This window comes from Plectrocnemia conspersa, unplaced genomic scaffold, assembly GCF_051122295.1.
Source record: "Plectrocnemia conspersa isolate PC_06_02 unplaced genomic scaffold, ASM5112229v1 ptg000012l, whole genome shotgun sequence".
In the NCBI taxonomy this organism is placed as follows: domain Eukaryota; kingdom Metazoa; phylum Arthropoda; class Insecta; order Trichoptera; family Polycentropodidae; genus Plectrocnemia; species Plectrocnemia conspersa.
In genome coordinates, this window is record NW_028277176.1 from 18,070,887 (window position 1) to 18,085,738 (window position 14,852).

At 28.2% G+C, this 14,852-nt stretch overlaps 1 protein-coding gene across 1 annotated transcript in view; it reads right to left on the minus strand.

The window, feature by feature from the left end:
• LOC148228464 (acid sphingomyelinase-like phosphodiesterase 3b) overlaps positions 1-14,515 on the minus strand; it is a 178,749-nt gene extending 164,234 nt beyond the window's left edge. Inside the window, exon 1 of the mRNA XM_088199618.1 lies at positions 14,217-14,515. The gene's annotated coding sequence lies outside the window, so the exon portion shown is untranslated. The remainder of the gene's footprint in view (positions 1-14,216) is intronic.
• Between the last annotated feature and the right edge of the window lie 337 nt (positions 14,516-14,852).

Consider the following 14,852-nt stretch of genomic DNA (forward strand, 5'->3'; position numbering starts at 1 on the left):
GTTTATATTTGATATTGCCATTTATTACAGTTTCATATTGCACACTTATTTATATATTTTATATAATTTTCTAATTAGCAAATATACGACCCATGTTGAATTTAAAATCAGCGTGTAATTCTACATATCTATGTGTATGGCATACATTATGCAAAGAGTAATCTAAAAGTATTTTCAGAGAGGAATAAATTATTTTTAGTAGTTAGACAGTTTTCATCATGTACGAATAGTTAATAATACGTAGGGATCCAGCGTTGAATTTTAAATTATGGCAAATCTTGAATGGCATAGAAAAATATATATTATATAATTTTAATTTTAATGAAAAAATAAAAACTATTTTTATAAGCTTATCCATCACCCATGGACCACTAAAATTGTTTTTCATGAAATTGAAAACCACTCATTAACTCAAAAAGCATATTTTCGAATATGAAAAATAAAAACACGCGTTGATGCTTGATATAAGGCTTTTGATAAAGTATGCCATTATATTGAAAATTATTCACTGTAAAGCCTTTAATTATATTGTATAAACCTCGACGATGTGGTTACACTTTAAATTTAAAAATACATATTGTTATTTGGCAAATTAAAATGTGATTTGTCAATATATATTTACAAAACTAAATTATCTATTATATTATTTTCTTCATGTTTTCTTCTGTAAAAAATGGATAGAATAAATTACTTACAAAGTTCATTTTTATTCAATTTACCATTGCATGCGTTAAGATCTCACGCAGTTTCGAACTATATTTGCAAAATAAAACATACTTTTAAATTTACCTTACAAAGGAGAAATCCAATTGCTGAATTATGTAGCTACAATAATAGATATGTATAGTATTTTATAAATATAAAAATATGTGTTTCATAATACATTGCTTAATAATTTATTGCTTAACACAATTTATATTATTTATAGTCAATAATAATTGTGTTAGCTATGCGTGTGTTTACAAATAAATTAATACCATAGATGTTTGATACTATCAATAAAATTAACTGGAGTCTTGCAGAACTATCAATAATATTAATTATATTAAAAAATATTTATTTCAAAATTAAACTTAAAAGCTGACGAAATAGTATTTATTACTAATTCTAACAGTATTAACGCAATAGACCTTTAGAGCTTTCTTATTTATAAAAAAAAAATTATCCAAAACAAAATTAAAGCTATTAAATTTACAATTTGTAGACAATACTTTCTAAGAATAAAAGTTTGAAAAATAAAGAGTTAACTGTCAAATACTACTAATTTCCATTTTTTAATAATCTTATGAAGAATAATGTCTATCAATAATTAAAATACAATATTACTTTTACAATAAAATATTTTATATTTTTTTTATGTAAACATACTAACTCACTATTCCATAGTATTAGTGATACTATAAAATTAACCTTAAATTTAAATGTAAGCATATGTTTTAACGTCAAAAGCATACATTTAAATTATTAAAAATCTTTAGTTAAATACTTATTTTTTCTTCTTTTATATTTACTTAATTTAAATAAAATCTATTTTTTCTTACCAATAATGATTTTTAATATTTATTTTTAAGTCATTATATTTCTAATTTTTTTACTGTTAATTAAAAAATTACTAAAATTTCTTTTCGTTAACTAAAAAATGATTATATATCAGGAAGTAGCATTTTTAAGTATGTTCTTTGCTGTGTTCTTTAATATACGTTATATACGTTATGAAACAAAAATAGAGCTTTATATAACTCTCTGTTACTGATTTTGTGCGTGTATGAGCTATATAAAAAATGTATACATTTTACTTCTTACTCAGTACAGATATATAAATACGCGGTAATATTATACGCTGGGGATTTTAAGACGCCATACCTCGTTACACTTGAGTACGGCACACAAAAGCGACCAAGGGAGTGACCAATCAAAAAATAACTGTCATTTTCGTGCGGCCAAAGCAAAGTGACCTAAGAAAAAAACCACCAAATAAAAAACAATATATATTACTCCGCGGTGCCTTGGAGCGACCCAATTACTATGTTGGACCTTGCAGACAAAAAGCCCTTTCTCGCCTGCACACTCTCGCTGCCTTGCTCGAGTCTCTTTTTCTTTATTCTACATAAATAATATTAAAAAATATCTCCGATGGGACCTCTTCCGGCATGATGCCGGCGCAACACGGAGAAATGAGAATAAAGCTAAGGAAGAATGATAGAGTAAAAGAAAATATCTACATGAAAATAAATGCCGCGAGAAGTTTTCTCTCTGGCTGCTCGCACACGAGTGTAACGAGTGAAACTCCCATGGAAAAATTTTCCCCATCTCACTGGAAGAAATTGGGTTTTCGTATTAAAAAATGAAACATCCTATTTGTGCATGTTCATATTTTATGCTGTAATAATACAAAGAGTGCTTCGCGTTGTTTCAACTGCGTAAATTGCTTATGTTTGCAAACACGTGGTAAATTGTAATGAAATTTGTGATATGATATTAGGTTGCTATTTTATGTAGTTAAAAACTATACCGTAAAACTAGTGCAATAAAGTAATTTGAGTACATATATTTTATTTAATATTTGTTTCCTATTTTAACTTTTAATAATAGCACTAATTATATACTGAGAAGAACACATTTTTGTATTGTATATAAATTTAATACAATATAGAGGTTTTTATTATTATATTCAATATTAAAATATTTTTTATTATAAAGCTTTATATTAAATAAGTTAAAATGAATAAATTTAATAAACGCTATAAACAATTACATAATATACAATATATAGACATATACATAAATTTTTATTTTTTTTTTTAAATATTTTTAAGTAGACTTAACTATTACTGCTAAAAAATAACCTAATTTCTAAATATTAAGTTGATTTTAGGTAGTAGCAGTAGCTACTGTTGAGCAGATAACCAATATTTTTTTGCCATTTTATAAAATTATTTATAAAAAAGTGCTGCTTAGAAAATTAAATTTATAAGTGTTTGTGATCTGAAAACATCGATTAATAATGCACTTGAAAATTTGTTAAAAATCAATAAACATACTTAGAAATTAAACATGTTAAATTTTATATGTTGCTCATGTCGCATATCTAATATTTGATACCACTACTAATTGAAGACATACCGTCGCCCAACGTAATACAATTTTAAATAAATACATCTACAATGGAAAAGACGGAAAAAACCTTAATTGTTACAAAAAGTGGGGCAAGTTCATAGCAGTTAAATTTCCATTCATCACATACCACAAATCCCAGAGTCATGTATATTTATTAGATTTAACGGAATCCATTATACGCACGTAATCACGTTTTTATTAAACGAATATATTTTACAAAATTTCAATAACGCCTCTGGAAATTTCAATTTGATATTTCTCCTTCTCTTTACGGCAACGATATTGCATGTACGTTAGTATTAGACAAGATCTTCATATTCAGTCATCCAAGAAGGGGCTTAGTTTAGAACAGCGACTCTTAAATGCAAAACTACGACACAAACAATCCAGTGATATAACTACTAACCTATGACAAGCTATATGATCCATTACGCCACCTATTTTATAAAATTATTAAGTATCAACGACTCGCTGACAAATTCATTTTTAAGTGACAATCAGAAATTCCGGATGATTAGCATCACCAAATACATCAACAACGAGCGTTCGGTGCTTGAATTTTATTGACAAGTGCAGCATATTCAATGTGGATCACTATTGTCAAAGTTTCACCTGTTAAAATCACAACGGTCATGCAACGATTTTTATAATAAGAACAAAATAAATAAACAAATGTAAGTTCGCCTCTAAATCATCGCAATTGGTGCATGCTTTAAGAGGAGACATAATAATGGAACCTCCTCTATCTTGACCAAACAAATGGCACATCATTTATTTTTATTTTGAATACTCTTGAGTTAGGAACTTTCATCAATTACTTTACCAGATACTCTTAACTCAGGATATACAAGAGTTCAACCCAATCTTTGGAGACAACTGAACCCTATGATTTGCAGAAAGGTCTGCGAGCGCTTTACTTACAAATCTACAAGTAATTACACAAACTACATGCGATTAACATTTGTATTACTATATAATACAAAAGCTTTGACTTATATAAAAATAAAAATGAGTTGATTATTTGATTCAGCTTGATAAACATTAATGTTATATCAAGCTGGATCATTCAATAAATTCAACATGCGCTTAAAGTAATACGATATTAGACGTTTATGTATTATTATATCGTTATCGCACTGACGTGTTGTTATGTTACATACAATACACACATAACAGCAATTCGATAGTGATCGCCCAAGATCGTGCATAGCACCACCATACATACGTTCGTTTATTACTCTCCTTTATTTGACTCTTTGGCGGCTTCGAGAATGTTGGGTGGAAATCGAACGTATGCGTTTTCATAGGGGGTTGGGAAGAGCTTTCCACGTGGCACGTGAGCTTGTCTCGCCATTAAAGCCAGCTGCAAACAATTCATAGTTGTTCCGTGGAATTGTTGAATTTTCCATTTGTGGCTTTCGGAAAATATGAAAATTTATTCCGAGTGTGCATTTAGGAGCAGGTCGCGACCCGAAACAAGGCCCAGCGTTTCGGAATATGTTTACATAAACACCCGCGATCAACTTGTAACCATATTTATGCTACGTGCCTACGCTTGGAATGTTCAAAGCACAGAAAGCGATATTCCACACGCTACACACACTGAGTGCATGGCTTGTAAGCCAATAATAATTATTATGCTCGAAATTAGTTTAGTACATCTTATGTCTAATAGGTATGCATATGTTTATTATTCGTATGTATTACTACCATAGATTCAATTAAGTGATTATAATCCCGACGAATGTGTCGCATATTGTCGTGCAACTTATGCAGCTTTAACTAGAAACAAGTAAATCTATACGACACATATGTCCATTTCAACGAAATTCAGGCTTACGAATGTAAAGATTATCTGGTTGAACTTTATTTATACCGAGCTTAAAATATATCCCTTCCTAGTAACTAATATTGTATCAATACAAATATATAGATAATAAAGCTTGTTTATCTTTTTATAATTAAATATTCAAACATCACTTAATTTAATTAATTTACATAATGTGTCAGATAAGTAACATCGACACTTTTAACTTTGACTATTAGATTTTAGGGTTTTGATGCCAAAGGGGTGTGACCTTGCAACCAAATAGACGCCGGAAAAGTTGGATAACAGTTTATTTTCGAAACATTTAAAAATGATCACATATATAGAGAAATGTAAATCAGGCGATGGAGTTCTGGAAGTCAGAGATTATCGAGTTGTATTATTGTCGGCTGTGATTTTGATATAGCAGCTGTAATTGTCGTGATGTGTTCTCACGATGCCTTTTATACGATTTTATGATGCAATCTCTTGGATCGCCTCTGCTGCTGTGATTTCGTGGTGCAATCTTATCTGTGATCAAATGTCACATATTTTATAATTCTGATTCAAGAAAGTTCTAATAAATTGCAGATAAGGATGTTTGCGAGCCATTGCATTGCTTATTTAGCATACTTCATACTTCAATATAAACGCCTCAGTTAGCCACTTCGACGATCGGTAACCAAAGAGTTGAAGAATAATAGTAATATGCACATTACGCTAGACATGAACAACCCATAATTACTTATGGGTGATTAACGTCTCAAAACGAATGTGCTAACATGTATTTGGTCACGAGATCTTTTTTCCATTTTATGAATATATAGTGCATGGCTTCACTTTAGGGACGGTTTAATATTCCTTTTTGTTTGATCGCATAGTCGTAAGAGTGTACTCAAAATATATAACAAACTATTCAAGTGATTGAAATCCCTACAATATGTTACAAGCAACACAATATATACTTTACTCATAATATATATGAAAAATTAGGAGTAAGGTATGAATATTTTTTTAATTGCCTACAACTAAACTACAGCATAAATTAAATCTTATATAAAATTAAATTGATATTTTTAATAAATTTTATATATGAATAAAATAATATTATTAGAAAATAGCATTAATAGAATTTTTGCCGAGCACGTTTAATTTAATAAAAAAGTTGAATATATGGACATAGCTTAGAGCAGTGGTTATTAACCTTTTCAAAGTCACGGTGCACTTTTGATCATGGGAAAAAGTGGCGGTGCACCAGAATTAAGAGGTCGAAAAAATATGTGGACATAATTTTTATTACATATTTAAAAAAAATAATGGTTACATACAAAATTACATACAAATTTTTGACATCTTTTTTTAAATTAAATTATATAAAAAAGTTTAGTATTGAAAATAAATTTTGGTGGTTAATTTTTCCCTAGAACCAATTTTTAATTACGTGTTTTATTAAAAATATTTGTATTAATATTTAAAAGTGCTCTTTGGGTGGCAAATCTAAGAGGTGCATTTCCCCCCCTTTGCTTACCCAAAATGACGTTCTTGCTTAACATAATGAAATTTATATGATTAATAAAAAAATAATTAATGTGATACCTGAGCTTGTTGGCTTTTACAGATATCAGAAATAATACGTCGAATATTTTATGTAGTTACCCTGAATTCTTCGTTTAAATTTTTTTCTGTCTTTCTCGTTTTTTAGTTTTCATATTAGTTGTTGTTGAGAAACCAAACTCTCACAAATATGATGTTGAAAACTGTGACAAAATTTTCAGTGCCTTCATGTAAAGAAGTGAATATTCCTCTTGGACAGTAATCCAAAAATTCTTCATAGTTATTTCGGAAAATTTAATTTTTAGAGTACGATCAGTCGACAATGAGACTAATTTGATGATTTCGTATCCGGTCATAATTTTCTATATTTAAGAATGGAAAATAAAGTGCAATTTTTTTAACCAATAAAGTTAAATGTTCTATTATTGCGGAAATAACATTCTTGGGAATGTTTTCGTTAAGTGAAGGAAACATATCTACTTTTTTTTCTATTATTCGATATTTCGAAAGAGTTATTTTTTTCCGAAATCCTGTCAATTTGTCAATGGATGTCATGAATTTTTCGTTTTTTCCTTGAATGCTTGTGTTAACGTTATTTAAGTAATTAAAATATCTGCTAAATATGCCACTTTAGCATACCAATCATTATTCTGAAGACATTTTACAAAATCATCCATATACCTTAATTTCGAAAAAAGATTAACAATTCATTCTTAAGTTCTATGAATCGGCATAAAACTTAACCCTTAGATAACCACCTGACTTCAGTGTGAAAAAGCAAACACTCGTACATAGCTTCCATAGAAATGCAAAGTTTTTTAAACATGCGTGTTTTTAAAGGTCTTGATTTTATAAAATTCACTATATATTTACAACTTGATTTAGTACAGGTTTTAGTGTTGCTGGTAATATTTTCGAAACTAAAGATTCTCTATGTAAAAAACAGTGCATAGATATAATATTAGGTTTTCTTGTCTTTGCAAGGGTTACAAATCCTTTAAATGAGTCTACCATTGAAGGAGCACCATCCATTCAAATTCCTACACATAACTCCCATGATATTTTAAATTGTTCTAAATATGAATAAATAAGATCAAAAACATCTTGTCCTGTTGTATGCTCAGTAAGTTCTTTGCAGCATAGATATTGATTCACTATTTTGTTTTCATTTATGAAACGAACGAATCCTAGTATTTGTGCCTTACCGCTAATGTCAGTAAATTCGTCGACTTGTAAAACAAAATATCGCTTGGAAAGTTTATCGTTAACTGTTTTCTCAGTATCATCCGACATATTTAATTATTTTTTTATTGTATCGTTTGAAAGAGAAATTTTCATAATTTTCTTTTTGCTTCATCACCAAACATAATTTTTCCTATTTCACAATATGCAGGTAAAATTAGAGACTGCTATAGTATATGGTTTTAATTGTACAGCAATCAATTCAGCAATCTTGTATGACGCCAGTTGTGCCTTATCGGAAGTTTTAACAGTTTTTTCAAAATATTTCGCTTGTTTATTATGCATATCTTACAATCTTTTGAAGTAATCTTTACTTTTTGATGCAAAATCGGCGTGCTTCGTAGTGAAATGGTGATTTAACTTGTCAGTATACATCGCGCTATTGGACAGTTTTTCTCCACATACAACACATAGTGGAATGTGATATCCTTCCTCATTGATGCTAGTAAAACTGAAACGTAAATATTCTTCAGAATAGTGTCCATTATTTTTTTTGATTTTACTAAATATATTTTCTTTTGTATGAGACGTATGATGTCTAGTAACATATTCACTACTTCTTTCACTTTTACTCTTAGTGTCAATAATATTTTGGTCTGATTCACAATTTCGTTTGGTAATAAATTTATCTATTGTGATGTATCACGACTATTTTAAAATATAAATTGATTGAAACATTAAGATTTTACTATTTTGCGGAATTTTTGTTTTTACCAATTTTCTCGCGGTGCACTTGCAAAAAGCTCGTGGTGCACCGGTTAAGAACCACTGGCTTAGAGCAATATATTAATGGAAGTAATTTTTTATTGACTTAGATGCAGCAATAAAATTATTACTGTATTTAAGTCAATTATGAATTTAAGATTTGAACATTGACATAAAATTTACGATTCTATAATAAACAAAGAGATAACATATAGTTGTCCAGATTTAAATTAGAACCTGCTTAAACAGTATATATTAAATCCAAAGCTGTTCCAGTTAAAATATTGAATAAAAAATTATCGAATCGCTTAAACGAATTTCACAGTAAAATTCCCAGCGTATTATTATACATATTTATTGTGTACGACAAAGTTTTCGGATCAAACGGGACTCGTAAAACCAAATTCGGCTTATTTCGAGTCCGACGATAGGAGATAATCTTGCGGCTTTCAAAGCCTCCATTGTGATTTACATGGCTGAAGTATGGTAATGCGAATGCGCCATAAATTTATAACTTCCCAGAAACTAATCAGTGCCAACTTTTAAAATTTAAATTTAATCAAAAACTTCATACACACACACTTACCGGACACCATTGTGCCGCGTAGTATGCAAATTTAAATACAAAACCCGTTGCACGATGGCCCTATTAATTTTTCCTCAAGAGTTAATAAAATACAAGGGGTCACGGCTAATTCCGCATCAGGACCAACAAGGGATTATTTTACCTTTTTATCTCGGCAATAATGAATTACGAAAAGTGTAAAATATTGTGTTCAATATGAGGGATGGATATTTTAATTGACTGTTATAATATAAATATATTTGTGAATTTCTGCGTAAGAAATTTTGAAACAAATAAATAAAATACAGTTCATTGTTCAGTAATAAATATTTTCACATATTATATTTTGGAAATCTCAGCAAAAAACTAAAATAAAAAAATCTGTAAAAAAACTAGTACGCAATTTTAATTGATTGAATTATGAGTTGCAGAAAAATGATACAATTATTAACTCTTGCTACTTCTTTAGCATTTTTAATATTATCTTTAGAATATAAATCACATGTCTTTTATAAAATTCCATGGGAAATAGCGCCATGCAGAAATTCTAATAAATTATGCAAAAAGCAATTGCAACGGCCAGTATAGTTTTTGAAAATGAAATACCACAATAATAATAAAATAATAATTTCTTATATGAAAAAAAAAGTAATAGATTATGGCCTAATTTAATAATTAGATGCATAATGCATAATACAAAAACCATTGTGTGTGATATGAAATTTTATGTTTTTCAATTTACTTTTATTCACATCAAAAGGCGAAACACGATATTTTTTTTCAATTACCATTTTCTTCGTAATGGAAATTGCATTATCTGTACTGTTAAAGCATATGGTTTTGTACACAAGGAAAGGAGAAAATTGTAGTCGAAAATGGAAAAATGCAAATAAAACAATTCTTTTACAAGATAAGATAAAAATAGTTTATTTCAATAAAATCCCAGGCAGTTAAACCCAACTCTGATCATTACAAGTTAATACGTTAATATAAAAACACACAGAATTTTATTAATCATTGCTACTTGTTGACTTTTAATTGTATATTTAATAAATAAGGTAATCCGGAAATAAATTTCGCTTTTTTTTAATTTAAATTTTTCAAAAAAATGTTGGCCCTTAATACCTAATTATGTTTTTTTTATTATACCTATGCTGATGTACTTATAGACTTCAACTTGATACAAAATTACATGTGACTTTAAAAAATTACGATATCAAGTATAGTATTGGATGTGATATATCAGCAAAGATAAACGATTATGTCCTTGCTGCAGAAATAGAAACAGCTGAAATACACTGCTATAGACCATGCGACAAAATTAATTTATGGACGAATAACATATCTTGATAGTGTCCTATTAACTTAAGTAATAGATATAGATTTTACCCGAATAAAAGTTCAAAATTATTATTTCCAATATTTTTGCCATAAGCAAACAGGAACTTTTTTTTCATATTAAATATTATAATCAATGAACGTAACTGAATTACAAAAATCAACAGTAAATATCTTAATTTATAATGACAGCTTTGCTAAAATTTCCAATGGCTTTTATGGTTTTAAGTATTTGAAAATTTTAAGTACATATCTAATCCATAAATAGTTTAGAAAAAATATTCGTAAAATAAAATCCAAGAAGTTCAATAAAAATAAAATTTTTATTTTTTCTGAAAGAAAGTTTAGGGCCCTAAAAATAAAATAGCAATGATGAAAACGGTGACACTGGTTGCGTAGTATGACAATGATGTCTATTATTATAACAAAAATGAATATATACTCAGATTTATATATTCATTACAGTGTTTCTCTGCTGCTACATTTATTTTAACTTATAATTTCAATATTTGTATTCAACGTTCGCCTACCGCAATTTTCCTGAATAATTAATGCAGTATGTACGAACCGCGAATAATGCTTTCGGGTGATTTCTCACATCTTGATAGGTACGTCGAATACATTTGCCATATTGCCTCGATAAATTTTAGTCAAATTTGAACCATTCTGGAAACAACTTTATTCGCAAGTCACGAAACCGCGTATGGTACCATTATTGTAGGGCGGAAAGTTTGTTAGTTTGGCTTAGTTAAATATTGTCTGCAACCTTCATTGTTTAGTTAGAAAAGTAAACCGTCCCATAGCACCAGCCACCTTCGCTTTATATATTATACATATAAAATTATATTGGATCTAAAATCAAACATTGTACCGGGTATTATAATAGCACGTACCTATATACGGTAATAAATAAATAAACGTATATATAAATCAAGGGTGGAACTCGATTTATTTTATTCAATACACGCGTATATCTATAATGTCGTTTCGCAATAAACTTACTGTCGCTCTTCGTGAAAAAAGGCTACATTCCTTGAAATAAATTATTTATACAAAAGAAAGGGATGTAAGTGTCTTGGTGAAATTTGAATAATTGATTTTAATTCTTCGTTCCTTCGATGATAGAAGGCAAAGCACAAAGTGAATAATTAAAAAAGTCATCACTTAAAATAAAATACCCCTAAATGAAATATATATATATTTTATAGGTATACAATATTTTTTTATTATACGTATATATACCTATAACATTTAATACAGTAACGATTTTTTAAATATTATACATGAATAAAATAAAATCTTTTTAATAATGACTTAAATTTATGATTAAGATAAAATATATACATACTATACAAAATATGTGGATGTTCTCAGTACGTTCATCTCAATTTTAGTTTATTTTTAGACGCTTAGTAGTAATATGCGAGATAAAAGCATAAAGAAACATCCTGTATAATGTAACCTTGTAACGAATTCTTAGTCAAGTATGCATTCTCATCTTACATTCCTAGCACCGTGACATTTTCTTTTACAATATTTTTTATAGAAAATAACTTTTCCAATCTAAAACTTTTACTTTAATGTGTGTATGTATGTACATACACAGTCTAATCATACAAAAATATTTTTATTTTTTATTTATGTATACATTATATTATACATATAAATAATATATATATGTATAATATAATGTATACATAAATATTTAATAGTGTATTCGAATAAATTTTAATTCTGAATATTTATATTTATGTATGTGTATTGTAGTCTGTAATTGCACAGAGCAAAGCTAAAGCCATTTTAACCGACAAATTGCTTACAGTAAATGGTTCGATTGACGTGTTCATTAAACGTCGAACAAAAACGGCTCTGAACTGTAGTTGGCCTAAAACGTTCGGAAAAAAGCTAATCAATCATTCGACGGTGCATTTACTATGCACGGTTACAAACTGCAGTTAAAGTTTACAGTGTGTGTTTAGAATCGTAATTTTGTGAATCGCTCTATATTTGATAACATATATAAATACACAGAATATTATACAACTAACACTAAAAATATAATTAGATATTTGTAATTTAAAAGTTATTGCAGCGTTATAGATTTTTTTATAAGCACCTTGTTTTTATTTTTCAATATTCCAAAGTGCTTCTAAAGACTCGAAAAATATTTTATTTACGATATATAATTTCATGAGTGTGTTGATTAAAATATGAGTTGAATGTTCACGTTATCGATTATGACATATACATTTACATGTACATATATATATGTATATATATATATATATATATATATATATATATATATAGAGAGAGAGAATTACATCAAACATATAATTAGTAGTTATGTAAGTATATGTAGTAAGAAATATCGGAAAACGAACAAGTAGAACGAGACAAAATATATTATGTCTTTAGTCCTACAATTAAAATTGAGTTAAACTCAGGTTATTTATCCAATTATACCCACGCATAATAAATTTAATATGCCATCTCAAAAGTCATTCTAATCAAATTAAATTTTAAATATTAAGGATAGCAAATTAATTACTAATGATTTATATTCGATTTAGACATCAGTATTAGGGTTAAATAAAAAAATTAATTACAGATAATTTTTTATTTATCCGTAAGATTAGGTAGATATAAATAAATCGATCAAACATGTCATTATTAAAAAATCATCGTATATATATATATATATATATATATATATATATATATATATATATATATATATATATATATATATATATATATATATATATATATATATATATATATATATATATATATATATATATATATATATATATATATATATATATATGTATATATATATATATATATATATATTTATAATTAATTAATCGCTTCATAATTAATAATGCACCGTCTCATACCACAGCATTCAAATCTATTTTTAGCCACATCGCTTTCACTCTACTGAAAGTATATGTTCATTAAGGCATAAAACAGTCACAGTACAATAAGCTTGAAACTTATTCTTTAAAAAATATATTGAATACAAAAATTAAATCGATAATATCAACAAAAAAAAATGTAAAGCACAAAAGTAAATGTATAAATAAAATTATTTTATTCTTATATCAAAGAAGTACATAAATATATTTTCACCCATAGCATGTATTATGAACAAAATATTGCTATTTAATATACTGAATTCATAATTTTCTAACATGTCTGAAAAATTAAAAAAATATTTTTCAATAAAATTCATATTTTCTTTATTAATCTCTTTTTGTAATTTATTTCTGTTGTTTTAATAACAATAAAGAACTACTACTATTTTTTAAAACTATCTATTAGAATTCTTTTTATGCGTTTTATAAATTTATTTTAATTGTCACAAATAAATAATGACTAGCTTTACTTTAAAGTTAAAATGACTTAATCTTACTTTGGTCTCACAATTATGACACATAGAAGTATCGAATAATTACTTAAAGAAATTGCAACTTATTAAAATTTAATGGTTTATTCTTACTAAAAACATAATTTTAAAATATCCTAATAAAATAAGAAAATATGCAATATTCAATCGATTAAGTTTTGCTTGTAAAAAAGTCAAAAGATATAAAGGAGTATAAAATAACCATTTTTTTTTACTCTCTTTAATCTTGTAAATTATGACGTTAACTAGCATAGCTTTAAAACTATAGATGTATTGCATTATGTTTATTAGGTGTATAAATTGTACATGTAATCTAATTCCGCATCATTAATGCATTAGACCATCACATAAGTCATCCAGTTGATTGGACTGCTTAGATAATTGATTACTGCTCAACTCACAATGTAGCAAATTAATACCGCACCAAAGCAATGACAACGACACCATTGATCATAATCGTGGATTATATTTACCTAATTAAAATGCAAGTCACACTCTTCGGTAGGTCATCATCTCGACACAAAAAGACAAGTGAAGAAACACTAACAATAATCGCTTCGGGTTGTAACGCAATTTCTCACGAAACGACTACACTGCGTCGGCTTAGCCTCTTATTGAGACAGCATAAAAACGATTTTAAACACAGAACGGTCTTGTTCGACACAACGATAAACCATGGGGTGGTGTTTCGCGGTAAAAAGCTCCGAGCGCGGCAGAGCTACGGCGTAGCGAGTCGTAGACGCGCGCGCGCTACGAACACCCAGGCGGTACTGAGACTCCACGATACAAGGGATCGGAGTGCCGCGATACTGTCACGCTACGGGAGCAATTCTGTCAGCCCTGTACAGTCGCGGAGGGCCTTTGCGCCGACTCTCTCTATGCTTGTAGAAATTGTGTCTCTCGATACGTGGTATTGCGTTATAACGTTTGCGAGCGCGTTGGTGTAAGAGTGACGAGAAAGCTTTAGAGTACCTTAATCTGTATTTTATTAAAGTTTTAGTTACGTAGAAAAAAATTCAAAAGTATAATCGGTCAAAAGTTACCTAACTACGACTTTTAAAACTTAATTTCCAAATACCTTCTTAATTATAAGAAAGTAAAAAAAAGTA